Raw genomic sequence first — 15,283 nt, forward strand, 5'->3', positions numbered from 1 at the left:
CTGGCTTTGGGGTCTGTGCAGGGATGGGAAGTGTCCCCAGAAAAGAAGATTGTGTTTTGTTTGTCTGGTGATGGCATTTGTGACGGTCCATTATCACAAATTACTGAGGTGAAAAAAATAATTTTCTAGATAGCTGAGGGAAAGTAAAAAATAAAATAAAAAATAAAGTACCTTTGCCTGAGTTACCTTGATTGTGTGACCCAAGTTTCTTTAAGTATAAAATGGGGGCACACTAATTCCACTTCACAGATGGGGTAAGGATCAGTTGTGATATCTTAAAATGCTTTGTAAACCATTCAGCACAGAGCACTATGCAAATACAGGTGTCTGTTGCTTTTTTTTAACTCAAGAAAGTTTCAGATTCCCAAAGGTTTTATGCCATGAGTCAAATTGTGATCCTGCATCAGCTCTTTTGACCTAGAGAAAAAAGCAGAAGTGTTTTGTTATGCACACTAAATAACTGTTATTTCTCATAACCCTTTTACTGGAGATCCCACGGAAAACATATTGTGACGTATCTGACATCACCCTCTCCATTTCTGAGCTGACACCTAAATAGGTTGAATAATTTAGCTGAAGTCAAACCATAAACTGGCAGCAGTATTGGGATAATTCAGCCCTTTTCCTTTGGCCTAGAAATCTCTTAACCAGGAAGAATTTCTCCAAGTGAAAAGGCCACCTGGAAACCATAAACTGCAAAGGAATAATAGATCACAAGCTCTACTAAGGGGTTTTCCCATTATTTTTGAATAAATGAGCAATTTCTCCCCTTCAAAATATTTCTGTTTCTGTTAGTTCCTTGTCTCATCTCCACAATTTTGTGCACCTTACCAGGTACTAACCACAATAAATGGGCAAAAAGTGCCAACAAAACTCCCTCCATCCGTACCTACCTCCTCCCCTTAGGAACAGCCTTATCCAGGAGCCCCAACCCCATGCCCTCCACGAAAGGGCTCAGAGTTTGGGGGGAAGGGGATGAGTAGTAGGAGGTAATGATGGTGGCAGAACCCAGGCTCTTCCTTCCTCTAGATTCTGTGTAGTTTTTTTTTTTAATTTAATTTATTTATTTTGGGCTGCGTTGGGTCTTTGTTGCTGTGTGTGGGCTTTCTCTAGTTGCGGTGAGCAGGGGCTCCTCTTCGTTGTGGTGCGCAGGACTCTCATTGCGGTGGCTTCTCCTGTTGCAGAGCACGGGCTCTATAGCACAGGCTCAGTAGTTGTGGCTCACAGGCTCTAGAGCGCAGGCTCAGTAGTTGTGGCACATGGGCTTAGTTGCTCCACGGCATGTGGGACCTTCCCAGACCAGGGCTCGAACCTGGGTCCCCTGCACTGGCAGGTGGGTTCTTAACCACTGTGCAACCAGGGAAGCCCAGATTCTGTGTGTTTAACCTCTTTCATCTCCAGATCCTGGGCCAGTGTCTTCTACATAATAGGTGCTCAATATCTGAAAGAATAAGTGCCCGTGAATGATGGGCTCAACATAGAGAACCAGGTGCAGAGTTGAATGCAGGGACTTTGTCTAGGAAACTTTTATACCTCCTAATATCAAAGAGGTATGCACATAAGAGAGTTCAGCAAATGTCTCTAGATTGGAAAAAAAAAAAACATACAAAGAAGGGTGGAAAAGCCTGAGCCTTCAAAGAAAGCAAAGGCACTTCTACCTCCTCAGGCTGCATGGCTCAGATCACAAACTTGTCATCAATCAGCCCAAACTTCACTCCTAGTTTGACTGTTCAGCTTTAACACCTTGAGCAAGTTGCTTAACCCCTCAGGTCCTCAAGTTCTACAAATCATGACTAGTGATTGACACCTATGGCGAATGCTTATGCTAAAAAGTGAAATATACAATGTGTTGGGCACATGTTAAGCTTCATACTTACATGTCACTTCTCTCCATTCCAGCCATCCTCATTACTAAGAGGGGTCTCTCAGATCATGCCAGAAACCCCAGGGAAAATCCAGCCTCCGCAAGGGTAAAATTTCCTGGCATGGCCGTTGTGATTAAAGAACCACGATAAGGGATTGCCAAAAGGCCCAGAATCTTCCCTGTGCAGTCCCCAGCATCCCACAGCTTAGCTGGAAAAAAGTGGATGCTGCAAGAAAGCTATAGATAAGACAGAGGGTTGGTTTTTGTCTCAACATCAGGATGGAATTTTTATACATGCAAAAAAAATAAGGGCTGGCCAGAGTCTGGGAACTTTCTGATATTGAACTCAAGAAAGCAGCCTGGGGGTCTAGAATGTAATTAATCTGAAACCAGATGCCAGTCTTTAGATAAGTACCATATCTTGTCCTTTGTGTTTTCTTTGATTTCTCTCTCTCTCTTTCCCTTTTCTTTCATTAACTTATGTGTTATTTAGTAAAAATTCTTTTGGAAAAAGGCCAGTCTCCCTCAGCTATTCCAAGGTGGTCCTGGGTTTTACAAGCAGATGACTGTATTCCAGAAGAAAGCAAGAATCAAAGCAATGGAGCCCCTAAGGGAAAGGAAACCAGAGTTGGAGTTTCCTAGCTTCTTTAGCCATGGAGCTTCTCCTTCCATTGATCCCCTGTGCTAAAAACATGAAACCCAGGACCAGTCCCAGATCTTGATTTTTGGAAGTGTGTGTTTTAGGATTCCATGGTTCTCTCATGCCCTCAAAGAGGAGTTAGCTCAGCCATTTGGTTGCATCCACAAGGAGGTTCCTTCTCTAGCGACAACATTGCCTCCAGATACTGGAAAAGGGACTGGAAATCACAACGTAGACAGGGATGAGCCCCTGGAAGGGTAACCTAATTGACCTAAGTGCTCTTATTTTTCTTAATCTATAAAGTGCTGGAGTGCTGTGGATTTGAATTGGCGATGATGACAGCACAGGGTGTGGGGTCAGGAAATAGAATCCTAAAAGGCAATGGGAAGTGTTGAAGGGATACAACAGGGAGTGTTTGTAGGAATGACTCAGATAGCAGCAAAGAAAGTGGATTGGAGAGGCTGGAGAGTCGAGTCGAGGCTGTGAGATCAGTCGGCAGGTTGGTGCAAAGGGATGATAACCTAGAGTAGAGGCAGTGGGATATGAGAGATGTAGATGGATTTGAGAGAGACTTAGGGGGTGGGAGCTACAGAATCTGGTGCCTTTGGGGAGGTTTGGAGTAAAAGGGTAATATCTGGTTATCAGCAAGTGGGTGGAGAGAGATGTGATTCAGTGAGTAGAAAGTACAGGAGGGGAGGCAAGTTGTGGGGAAGAGGGATGGTTGACAGGTTCAGTTTTAGACAAATTGTGTGCAAGATGCCCTTTGAGCGACTTCCCTGGCGGTTCAGTGGTTAAGACTCCACACTTCCAATGTGCTTCCAATGCAGGGGACGTGGGTTTGATCCCTGGTCCAGGAACTAAGAACCCACATGCCGTGCGGCACAGCCAACAAAAAAGAGGTGCGGGGCTTCCCTGGTGGCGCAGCGGTTGAGAGTCCGCCTGCCGATGCAGGGGACGCGGGTTCGTGCCCTGGTCTGGGAGGATCCCACATGCCGCGGCTGGGCCCGTGAGCCATGGCCGCTGAGCCTGCGCGTCCGGAGCCTGTGCTCCGCAACGGGAGAGGCCACAACAGTGAGAGGCCCACGTACCGCAAAAAAAAAAAAAAGAATGAGGTGGATGAACAGACCTGGAGTTTGAGAGATCTGGGCTAGAAATACCCTCTTCTGTGTCACCATCAGCTGAGAACCAGGTCTGTCTTGTCTGAGGAATAAACCAAACCCTGCCCCCAGGGGAAGAAGCAGGTTCCCTGAGTCCTTCAGCTTGGGAGAAAACAGGTTTAGCCGGTCTAGGTCCAGGAGATCAGAGTCCAGGTCCAAATGTGCAAACAGGCAGGGCACGGGCAAAGAGCCACACAAGTCACTGACCAAGACAGATGGTGAAGACAAGGGGGAATGCCCAGGGCTGACCTCCCACAGGCAAAATTCTCAGCTGGAGAGAGTTCTGCTCCCAGGATGAAAAAGGCAGCTGGGGTAGGAGGGTGGGAGTGGGGGATGAAAAGAACAGGAAGAGAAGGGAAGGGACACAGCCTAATAAAGCAAATCTGCCTATTTCCTAACTTAACCCTCTTGCCTCTAAGATGGTAAAGTGGGTTGAATGGTGGTCCCCCAAAATATATGTCCACCTGGAATCTGCGAATGTGACCTTATTTAGAAAAAAGGTATTTGCAGATGAAATTAATGATCTGGAGGTAAGATCATCCTGAATTAGGATTGTCCCTATATCCAACGACAAGTGTCCTTGTGTGAAACAGAAGAAGAGAGGACACAGAGTGAAGAGGAGAAGGCATATGAAGGTAGAGGCAAAGACTGGTGTTCTGAGCCATAAGCCAAGGCAATGCCAAAGACTGCCAGCAACCAACAGATACTGGAGAAGAGGCGTGGAATCGATTCTCCGTCAAAGCCCCCAGAAAGAACTCAGTTTTCTGGCACCTTCATTTCTGGCTTCTGGCCTTCAGAACCATGAGGGAATAAATATCTGTTGTTTGAAGCCACCCAGGTGATGGTAATTTGTTGCGGCAGCCCTAGGAAACTTATACAGACGGTAACCACCCCTTGATTTTAAGTAAACATAGATTCAGCCAGAAAACACTGAGCACTATATACAGAGACTAAGGGACATACAGAGACTAAGCTGAATAAAAGAGAGATACATAGAGAGAAGAGGGCCCAGCACCACTCCACTTAAGTCCTGCTCAGATCCTTTAGACAGAGCTCAATTTATCTCATCTTGGTTTGTCTCTCCTTCTGGCTGACATGGTTGGCTTAGTAGTGCTAAGAGAAAGGAACACCCAGAGGTGATGCCCCTCAGCTAAGTGCCAGTGTAAGCATCCCCCCATTTTTTTCTTCCCCAGCACACCTGTGAGCTATCACACATTCCCATGAGCAACAGCAGATTACCAATAAGGTAATGCACCTTTTAACCCCTTAATTGTGTTTGTCAGGAAGCACTCTGGCTCCTCAGATCCCCATCAATGCTTCTATGGTGGGGAGTAGGGTGGAGGCTACAGAATAGAAGTCTCGTCTACAAAAGTGCCCTTTTCATTCAACAAGTAGATAATGAGTACTGTTAAAGGCATTGAGGATACACCAGTGAACAAGATAGACAAAGCAAAAAAAGAAAAAAGAAAAAAAAAGATAGACAAAGCACCTGTCTCCCTGGAGCTTATATTCTAGTGGAGAAGACAGAGAATGACCAAGTAAATCAATCCATAGATATGCTAGTATACAATGATAAATGTCCTACAGAAAGTAAATCCGGATAAAGAAACAAAAAGTTATGATGGTGGTCAGGGAAGGCCTCTTGGACGTAAGAACTCAAAAGAGACCTAATGATGGGATGAAGTGAACTACTGGGACATGTGGGGAGCAACATGCCAGGACAAAGGAACAGCAAGTGCCAAGTCCCCAAATCAAGACTCAGCCTGACCTGATCGTGACCTAGGAAGGCCAGTGGAGGTAGGAGATGAGATCAGGGAAGTGAGCAGGGTCCAATCATGTAGGGCCTAGGAGACCACGGTAAAGTGTTTGAATTTTGTTCTAAGTATAATGGAAAGGTTTTTAACACAGGAGTAACAGGGATCTGATTTATGTTTTAAAAAGATCAACTGGAATATGAAGAACACAAAGTAGAAAGGGGCTAGTCTTGACTTCCAATTCAATAAAGCATGACTGGAGGGCTTCCCTGGTGGCGCAGTGGCTGAGAGTCTGCCTGTCGATGCAGGGGACACAGGTTCGTGCCCCGGTCTGGGAAGATCCCACATGCCGCGGAGTGGCTGGGCCCGTGAGCCATGGCCGCTGAGCCTGCGCGTCCGGAGCCTGTGCTCCGCAACGGGAGAGGCCACAACAGTGAGAGGCCCGCGTACTGCAAAAAAAAAAAAAAAAAAGCATGACTGGGGATTCCATGATAGTCCAGCGGTTAAGACTCTGCGCTTCCACTGCAGGGGGCTCGGGTTGATCCCTGGTCAGGGAACTAAGCTCCCTTGGCCAAAATAACAAAAAAGCATGACTGTGTTCTCTGGAGGCATCAAACCTCCCTGGGCACTAGGAATTCAAAACTTACCAATCCAAAGTTTATATGATGGAAAACCAAAACTCCTCCTGTGTTTCATTTGGCATAATAGTGAGAGAGACCCCTTCCAGCTCAAACTGTGGTACTGAGACCTGTACGTAATGGCAACATACACTGGCTACCTTTTAAAATCCTATACCAAATCATATTGGACAACATCTTGTCATGTAGGCTGTAGTTAGTTCCCCTTACACCCAATACTGTCACTGAGTTTTTCCTAGGCCATTCACCTTTCTTTCAGCTACAAGAACCAAGTTCTTTTTTTTTTTTTTTTGCGGTACACGGGCCTCTCACTGTTGTGGCCTCTCCCGCCGCGGAGCACAGGCTCCGGACACGCAGGCTCATGGGCCATGGCTCACGGGCCCAGCCGCTCCACGGCACGTGGGATCTTCCCGGACTGGGGCACGAACCCGTGTCCCCTGCATCAGCAGGCGGACCCTCAACCACTGCGCCACCAGGGAAGCCCAAGAACCAAGTTCTGAACCAAGTTCAGACCAAGAACTACATCTTGGTCATGGGGAACATGGTAAGACCAGTGAATTCCATGAATATGAGCCACTTACTGCATTTTTTCATGTTAAATAAAGTGTCTTGGTTATAAGTGATGCTGCCTATAATATCATGACCTGAAATAAAGCCTCCTGAAAAGTTCACACAAAAAAATAAACCCCAAAGACACCAAACGTCACTTGGGCTGCTGTACAGAGGATGGACTGAGGGGAATGGAAACACAGAGGCTTGTTAGGAGGCTAACATACTTTGAGAGAGAGGTGACAAAGGCTTGGAATAGAACGATAGCCGTCGTGGCTAATAAAGATGTATTTTTAAGATAGAGCCAATAGCCCTGGCTGAAGGGTTGGATGTAGGAGATGAGAGGGCAAAATCCATGAGCATTAGTACTTTCAAGTGCTTGTAGATATCTGTTTCGAATAGACAGCTGGGTCTGGGCTCTGGAGCTCAGCAGAGAGGCCCAGGCTAAAAATGCAATCTGGGAGTCACCACTATGTAGAAACTCTGTGAAGCTGGGGACTGGTCAGATCACGTGGGAGAGAGTATAGATGGCAAAGAGCATAGAAGCCTGAACCCTGGGGCAAGCCGGCATTGAGGGCAGAGGTCAGTTCTGCACCTTGGCTGCACCAAGGAAACTGCTATTATAATACCCAGGCCCCACCCCCAGAGATCCTGATTTAATTAGCTTGGAGTTGACCATGATTTTCAGTTAAGAGAAAAAAATCCTCAGGTGATTTTTTTAATAAATTTATTTTTTAAAATTTATTTTTTAGTTTTGGCTGCGTTGGGTCTTCATTGCTGCACACAGGCTTTCTCTAGTTGCGGCAAGCAGGGGCTACTCTTCATTGCGGTGCGTGGGCTTCTCCTGTTGCGGAGCACGGGCTCTAGGCGCCGGGCTTCAGTAGTTGTGGTGCACGGGCTTAGTTGCTCTGTGGCATGTGGGATCTTCCCGGCCCAGGGCTCGAACCCGTGTTCGCTGCATTGGCAGGCAGATTCTTAACCACTGCACCACCAGGGAAGTCCCTCCTCAGGTGATTTTAATGGGCAGCCAAGATTGAGAACTATTCAAGTAGTGATAAGGAGAGGAGAGCCGCAAAGGGGGACTGAGGGAGCAATTAAGGAACTAGGAAAAAAGCCTGACGAGTAGAGTACAGGTTCCAGGAGCCATGTGACAAAGGGAGGAGCCCAACTGTGATAAACCAGAGCAACCAATCGACCACTGGATTTGGCAAGATGGTGGTCTTCAGAGACCGACTCCCCTGCCATCTTCTCTTTTGGTGGTTTCTGACTGTCGAAATCCTAGGCAGCTGGAAAAAAATTGGTAGGGTTCTGGCCTTAGACATCCTACGGTGTAGATGACTCCAAAAGCACAGAGGGGGGCTCACGAACCCCCCCAGACTGAGGGATGGAGACTAGAATTTGCTCCTTTCATCAGCTCCTTTTATCTTTATCCATAGGTTTGTAGCTGCTGCCCTTTCTAAAAGAGACTGACGGACTTCCCTGGTGGTGCAGTGGTTAAGAGTCCACCTGCCAATGCAGGGGACACGGGTTCGATCCCTGCTCCGGGAAGATCCCACATGCCACGGAGCAGCTAAGCCCGTGTGCCACAACTACTGAGCCCGTGTGCCACAATTACTGAAGCCCATGCACCACAACTACTGAAGCCCATGCGCCTAGAGCCCGTGCTCCGCAACAAGAGAAGCCATCGCAATGAGAAGCCTGTGCACTGCAACGAAGAGTAGCTCCCCCTCGCCGCAACTACAGAAAGCCCACACACAGCAACAAAGACCTAACACAGCCAAACATAAATAAAATAAATTAATTAATTAATTAAAAAAATAAAATAAAAGAGACTGAGGGAAGTTATGTGCATCTTAATTTCAAAAAGGATAGAAAATGTTGGAGGGCTCAAAGCAAAACTTTGAACTCCCGGATAAATAAATCGTTATTTATGTTTCCTTTTATCTCTGTGAAGTTTTGGAGGAAAAAACATGAGTAGTACAGAGTTGCCCCAAGGAGCTTCTTTTACAAAGCCAGGACAGGACCATATTATTAGTGGCAACTGATGCGATGTTTCCCGTTCAATTGCCCAGATCAGAGCGCTGAGGACCTGGCTCCAAAGAAAGGGCACCTAGAGGCAGTATAAGCTTTTTGAGGTTTTGGCAAAGGATGCCCAGGACCCATCCAGCCAAATCCTATCATTGGTTGTTTTCTGTAAGAGGAGACCAAGTGTCCATCCTCTGGAAGTCCTGACTCCCCTCCATCCCCGACAGGCTTCTGGTTTAGTGGGCGAAATTTAGACTGTGTTCATGGAATAGAGGGTGGAGCCCACATTAGGAGCCAGAATTCTGGAAGCCGAGGGAAGAGAGAAGCCTCCAGCATTTCACAGAGTCTCCTTCCTGTGCCCTTGAACCTGGCTGCTTCCTCACGTCAGGTGTCCCCAGTCTCTGCTCCACACTCACACAGAACCTATGTTGGACCCAGGTCAGAGCAACTTCAAAGGCAGAGTCTGAAGACTCTGTGGCCTTGGTGTTCCCACCTCTTCCACTCTCCCCACCAACACACACCCCCTCGCACCTCCACAAGGCCCCTCACATCTGGGCTGGAGTGGGGGCTGCTTGCCTGTCACAATCACTGCCTCCAGGAGAAGATTTGAGGTGAAGCTTTCAAAGCTCCACTGACTTCTGCATCGTAGCCCAGCTTCTCCCAAAGCAGCTGCAGCAGAGGCCAGGCCCTGAGACTTGAGGGATGGAGCGACTCCCAGCCAGTGGCATGTTGCTGGGATCTGATGCATTTTTTATGATGCTGGTGTCAGCGTGGCTCCCAGGCACCAGGGGAAATGGAAAAGGCACTTGGGCCTGTGCTGATTAAACTAAATATTTAAACAGGAATCAGGAATTGAGGCAAAATCCATTTTTCTTCAGTAAAGCAGAGAGCACCACAAATGACTTCAAGGGTGAGGACTTGATAAACACCATGCAGATCATAGGGGAAGGTTGGGCGCCCCTGGTTTATGGCTTTCCTCTGCTGTCAGATCCCAGTTCCCTCTCCAGGGCAGATCTAAAGGGTTTGCAGGGGACTTCGGAGTCGAGAGGGAAAGGGGAGTTGGAGGACCAGAGGAATTGTTCCAGAGCCAATGTGGGAATGAAATTAGGAGACACCAGAACAAACTCTGGCTGGATTCATGCCTCTGGACCCTTTTGCGCCGTTCCTGTCTTGCGATATCTGTTCTTCCCGGTCTGGTCTGGAGAGATCTGTGCTACAGCATCTGCCCACAGGATCGCGCTTACCTTTTGATTAGCTGGAAGGAGGATGATGGGAAGTTGGGCAAACATGGACCAACCCTCTTGTCTTGATTCTGCTTATTCCACCTGAGACAGGTCCCAATTAGGAAGCCGTCCTCCACCCGCTGCACACAAACACAGAGGAAACCCTACACAGAGAAGACACAGGGGAACAGGGCCCTCTATTTACAATATCCAGAAATCTCCAGATATGAGGAAAGAAAGATCTCAAAAGGTGATTTCCTGGTGGAAAGAAACAGTTGTCATTTGGCCTGGCTTCTCCCACTGCGCTTTTTCCTCCCGGTGGTTTCCCTCACTTGTATTTCTACAGCAGTCACCATTCCTGGTTCCCAGGGACGTGCTTTTTCTCAGTCCCTGCATGAACAAACACCCTTACCCTCCTTTCCTCTAAAGATAGCCGAGACGGCTGACATTTTCAAAATTAACTTTTATAAGAACTTAGGCAAGAAAAGGAAGTAATTGCAGGAAGTACAAATGCAGAAGTTCAATTCAGTTCAAAATTTATTGAGAATGTGTGTTTAGTCGATGTGCTATACTCTGGGTTACCTTGGTAGATGAAAATAGATTTCTGATCCTCAAGCAGTTCACTGTCTGATGGAAGAGGCAGGCAATTCGTGTATGATGAGTTACAATCTAATAAAGTAAAAGAAATAATTGCTCAGAATTGGTAGCAATTAATATGGCCTGCTGCAGGGGCAGGGCTGGTCAGAGAAGTCTTTGAGAGAAGGTGTTATTTGATCTGGACCATCAATTAAAATAAAAACTTTGCATGGTAAAGAGTCAAAAAGGACATTCCAGACAGAGGGAAGAGCATATAGGAAGTACATGCATGACATATGAGAACCAACTAGAAACTTGGTTCAAAGCCAGATTGTAAAGGCCTTAAATGCCAGGCTAAGGAGTTTGACCTAATGCTGTAGGGCCTAGAGGCCATGGGGAGCTAACACTGTTATATTTGTACTAAGTAAGAAGGATAGCAGTGGCTAAAATTTAATAAATTGGCATTTTATTTTTATTTATTTATTTTTTGGCCACATTTTGGGGCTTGTGGGATCTTAGCTCCCCGACCAGGGGTTGAACCCATGCCCCCTGCAGTGGACATACAGAGTCCTAACCACTGGATGGCCAGGGAATTCCCAGTAAATTGGCATTTTAGTTTTTGTAACTAACATGTGAGTTAGGTTAGTATAAATACATAAAATTTCTGGGCCTGCAGAGCTGACAATAGAGCACAGGCAGCCATGCTCCCTGTAAGACTTATCTTTAAATTCAACAGAGAAGTATTTGAAAAGACAAGGGGTAAATTAGAGCTCATCGTGTGAGTTCCATTTTCTTTTATCTTGGTATTATGGACTGAATATTTTTGTCCCCGCAAAATTCATATGTTGAAATCCTAACCCACAATGTAAAGGTATTAGGAGGTGGGGCTCTTTGGGAGATAATTAGGTCACAGAGTGGAGCCTTCATGAATGGGATTATGAAAGAGAGAGACCCCAGAGAGCTCTCTAGCCCTCTTCCTGCCATGTGAGGCTACAAGTCTGCAACCCAGAAGAGGGCCCTCACCAGAACCGGTTCCTCCTGGCACCATGATCTCAGACTTCCAGTCTCCAGAACTGTGAGGAATAAATTTCAGTTGTTTATAAGATTCCAGTCTATGGTATTCAGTTATAGCAGCACAAACTATCTAAGAAAATTTGGAAAGGTGAAAATGACCCATATATGAGGAGAAATGGTATTATTGCCTGAAAATCTTTCCTATGTGTTGGCTCCCACTTCAAAAAATCCCAGCTGTCTGAGGTCTCAGGAGTCCTGGAGGATGAGGTCACCTATGCCCTGGAGAATTTTTGCGAGGGAGAAGCAAATGAAGGTTTTGGGGCTCCTATGAGAAGTGATTATTTAGGTTTAAGAACTGGAGAGAGGTGGTTATTCAGGCCTGGTGAGACTTCCGACGATAGGAACTTGGAGATGTTTAGGAACCAGGAATCATTCAAATTTGAGAAGTATGTGGACAGAGTTTGCCCAGGCCTTTGGAAAATTAACTGAAGAGATAACAGATGGCAAATTATAACAATTTTAAAAAATGTAAATATTAAGTAACTTGAGAAGAAATGCTGGCTGAGGAGTGACAGACATTTACACTAGTCCCAAGGATATGGCCCTGTGTTCCCTCTGCCATCTCTCTCTGGGCACTAAAGATGGATGAGTTTGCACCTTCAGGTAGAGGGGCCCTGATCCCCTTTCCTGAATCAAGTATAGAAACACACATTTTAAAATTTATTTGTTCACAGAGACAAGGTTGGACATTTCCAAGATAATTTAAATGTCTAAGAAATTTAGGAAAATACCCACTCCCCCCACCAAAAAAAAAAGGTAAGAAATATATATTAAGTGAAAAAAAGCAAGCTGGATTAAAATACATATGGTACAATTGCATTTAGGAAAAAACAAAAATTATATATTTGTAGTGTAAATACATAGGCAAATAAATGTATAGAAGATTGGCTAGAAAGATCTGCAACCAACAGTAGTTACCTCTGGGGACAGGGTGTGGGAGGCGTGTGAAAATAACTCGATTTTCTTCTGTGTACTTCCATACTGTTCAAAGATTTTTACGATGAGAATACATTACATTTTCATCAAATACATTTTAAATTTTATTTATTTATTTATTTATTCATGTATTTATTGGCTGCGGGGCATGTGGGATTGAACCCGTGCTCCCTGCATTGCAAGCACAGGTTCTTAACCACTGGATGGCCGGGGAAGTCCTGAAATACATTTTTTTTATTTAACAAAAAAATTTTAAAAACTAAAGACATAGAAAATTATACAGTAGAACTTCCTGAAGCCAAGTTGATTAGTCAGTTCTCTTGGGTGTCCAGCCTGCACCCCTATTCCTTGCACCAAATCAATTTTCCTTTTTTTTCTTAAATTAACTTAGTTTACGTAAACCAAAAACAAACAAAAAGAAACTACTATAACTAAGAAGATGCCCGATCATGAGTGCCTGTGTACACCAGGCTAAGGTGAAACTTTATTATTATGTAGAGACGACAGGGAACTACCGAAGGGTTTTAAGCAAGGATGTGACAAGTATTTTAAAAATACCTCTCAGAAGCATTAAAGAGGACCAATCTGAGAAGAGCCAGACTGAAGCAAGGAGGCCGGTTACAAAAAGCTTTTTCAGTAGTCCAAGTGAGAGCTGGTTTTAAGACAGGCTTCTTCATAGTCTGCTCTAAACTTGCTGATTGACTTAGATTCACTTGCATTCTGAATTATTCATTGATTTACCCATGAGAGAGAAGGAAAGAATAACTGAATCCCTACAACAGCTATAAGAATTTGCACTATTCTATCAAGGTCTGGGTGTGCATAAAAGTAACCTCCTCTGGTTCTCCAGTCTCTCTACGATCAAGTCCAGACTCCTTAGCACAATATTCAAGGCTAGCCCTTTACAATCTGGTCCCAACTCCCCTTTCTCAGTCTTATGTCCCATCCGTCTTCCCGTACTCCACCACCTTGGAGCCACCCTCAGCCGCTTGAGCAGGGCAGAGGCTTGCCTTGGCTTCAACTTCTGCACCTGTGTTTCCATGACCTGGCCTTCCTTCCTTCTGCTCTGCTGGGCGAACCTCTTAGCTTAAATATAAGCTTCTCCCTAGAGCACTAACACCCCCATAGCACCCCTCTATTATAACCCCCCCATGGTTATTTGGGCCTGTCCCCCCACTGTACCAATGGGCTCCAATGGCTGATCATCAGAAGCACAAGGCAGTTTGTTTCCTTGTTGTTGTGTTGTTGTTGTTTTTAAATTTATTTTATTGAAGTATAATTGATTTACAATGTTGTGTTAATTTCTGCTGTAGAGCAAAGTCAGTTATACATATATATATATACATTCTTTTTCATATTCTTTTCCATTATGGTTTATCACAGGATATTTAACATAGTTCCCTGTGCTATACAGTAGGACCTTGTTGTTTATTTATTCCGTATATCATAGCTTGCATCTGCTAATCCCAAATTCCTAAACCATCCCTCCCCGACCTTCCTCCCACTTGGCAACCACAAGTCTGTTTTCTATGTCTGTGAGTTTGTTTCCGTTTTGTAGATAAGTTCATTTGTGTCATATTTTAGATTCCAAATATAAGTAATCTCATATCAATTTCTCTTTATGACTTACTTCACTTAGTATGATATTCTCTAGGTCTATCCATGTTGCTATAAATGGCATTATTTCATTCTTTTTTTATGGCTGAGTAGTATTCTATTGTCCATTCAACTGTTGATGAACATTCAGGTTGTTTCCATGTCTTGGCTATTGTGAATAGTGCTGCTATGAACATAGGGGTGCATGTATCTTTTTGAAGTAGTGTTTTGTCTGGATACATGTCCCAGGAGTAGGATTGCTGGATCATACGGCAACTCACTTTTTAGTTTTTTGAGGAACCTCCATACTGTTTTCCACAGTGGCCACGCCAATTTACATTCTCACCAACAATGTAGGAGGATTCCCTTTTCTTGACACCCTCTCCAGCATTTGTTATCTGTAATTTTTTTTTTTTAGCTGTGCCAAGTGGCACGCGGGATCTTAGTTCCCTGACCAGGGATCAAACCCATGCTCCCTGCATTGGGAGCATGGAGTCTTAACCACTGGACCACCAGGGAATTTCCTGTAGATTTTTTTTTTTTAATTAATTTTGGTTGTGTTGGGTCTTCGTTACTGTGCTCCGGCTTTCTCTAGTTGTGGCGAGCGGGGGCTACTCTTTTGTTGCGGGTGTGCGGGCTTCTCGTTGAGGCAGCTTCTCTTGTTGCGGAGCACAGGCTCTAGGCGCCGGGCTTCAGTAATTGTGGCTCCAGGGCTTTAGAGCGCAGGCTCAGTAGTTGTGGGGCACGGGCTTAGTTGCTCTGCGGCATGTGGGATCTTCCCGGACCAGGGCTCGAACCTGTGTCTCCTGCATTGGCAGGCGGATTCTTAACCACTGTGCCACCAGGGAAGTCCCCCTGTAGATTTTTTTTAATGATGACCATTCTGACCTGTGTGAGGGTGGTGTTGTGTTGTTGTTTTTCCGTAGACTTGCAGAGCCCACCCTAGAACTAAAAATTCTGATTCTCAGGGGGAGGAGCCAGAGAATCTGTATTTTTTTTAATTAATTTATTTATTTGGTTGCACCAGATCTTAGTTGCGGCAGGCATGATGGGATCTAGTTCCCCAGCCAGGGATCGAACCCAGGCCCCCTGCATTGAGAGCATGAAGTCTTAACCACTGTGCCACCAGGGAAGTCCCAAGAATCTGTATTTTTAAAAAAGTCCTCTATTGACTGTAGCCATCACTGAGAAGTGTTGGGGGGGGGGGTGTTGGGGGCGTCTCTACAGCTCATAAAACTGTTGACTGAAAAA

The 15,283-nt window shown here is 45.4% G+C and overlaps 1 long non-coding RNA gene across 1 annotated transcript in view; it reads right to left on the reverse strand.

The window, feature by feature from the left end:
* Positions 1-461: 461 nt before the first annotated feature.
* The window catches only part of LOC117199476 (uncharacterized), a 40,592-nt gene continuing 25,770 nt past the window's right edge, over positions 462-15,283 (reverse strand). Inside the window, exons 2-4 of the long non-coding RNA XR_004480727.2 lie at positions 10,433-10,519; positions 9,872-10,014; positions 462-1,441 (exon numbers count right to left, since the gene is read on the reverse strand). This is a non-coding gene — a long non-coding RNA (uncharacterized LOC117199476). The remainder of the gene's footprint in view (positions 1,442-9,871; positions 10,015-10,432; positions 10,520-15,283) is intronic.

This window comes from Orcinus orca, chromosome 13, assembly GCF_937001465.1.
Source record: "Orcinus orca chromosome 13, mOrcOrc1.1, whole genome shotgun sequence".
In the NCBI taxonomy this organism is placed as follows: Eukaryota; Metazoa; Chordata; class Mammalia; order Artiodactyla; family Delphinidae; genus Orcinus; species Orcinus orca.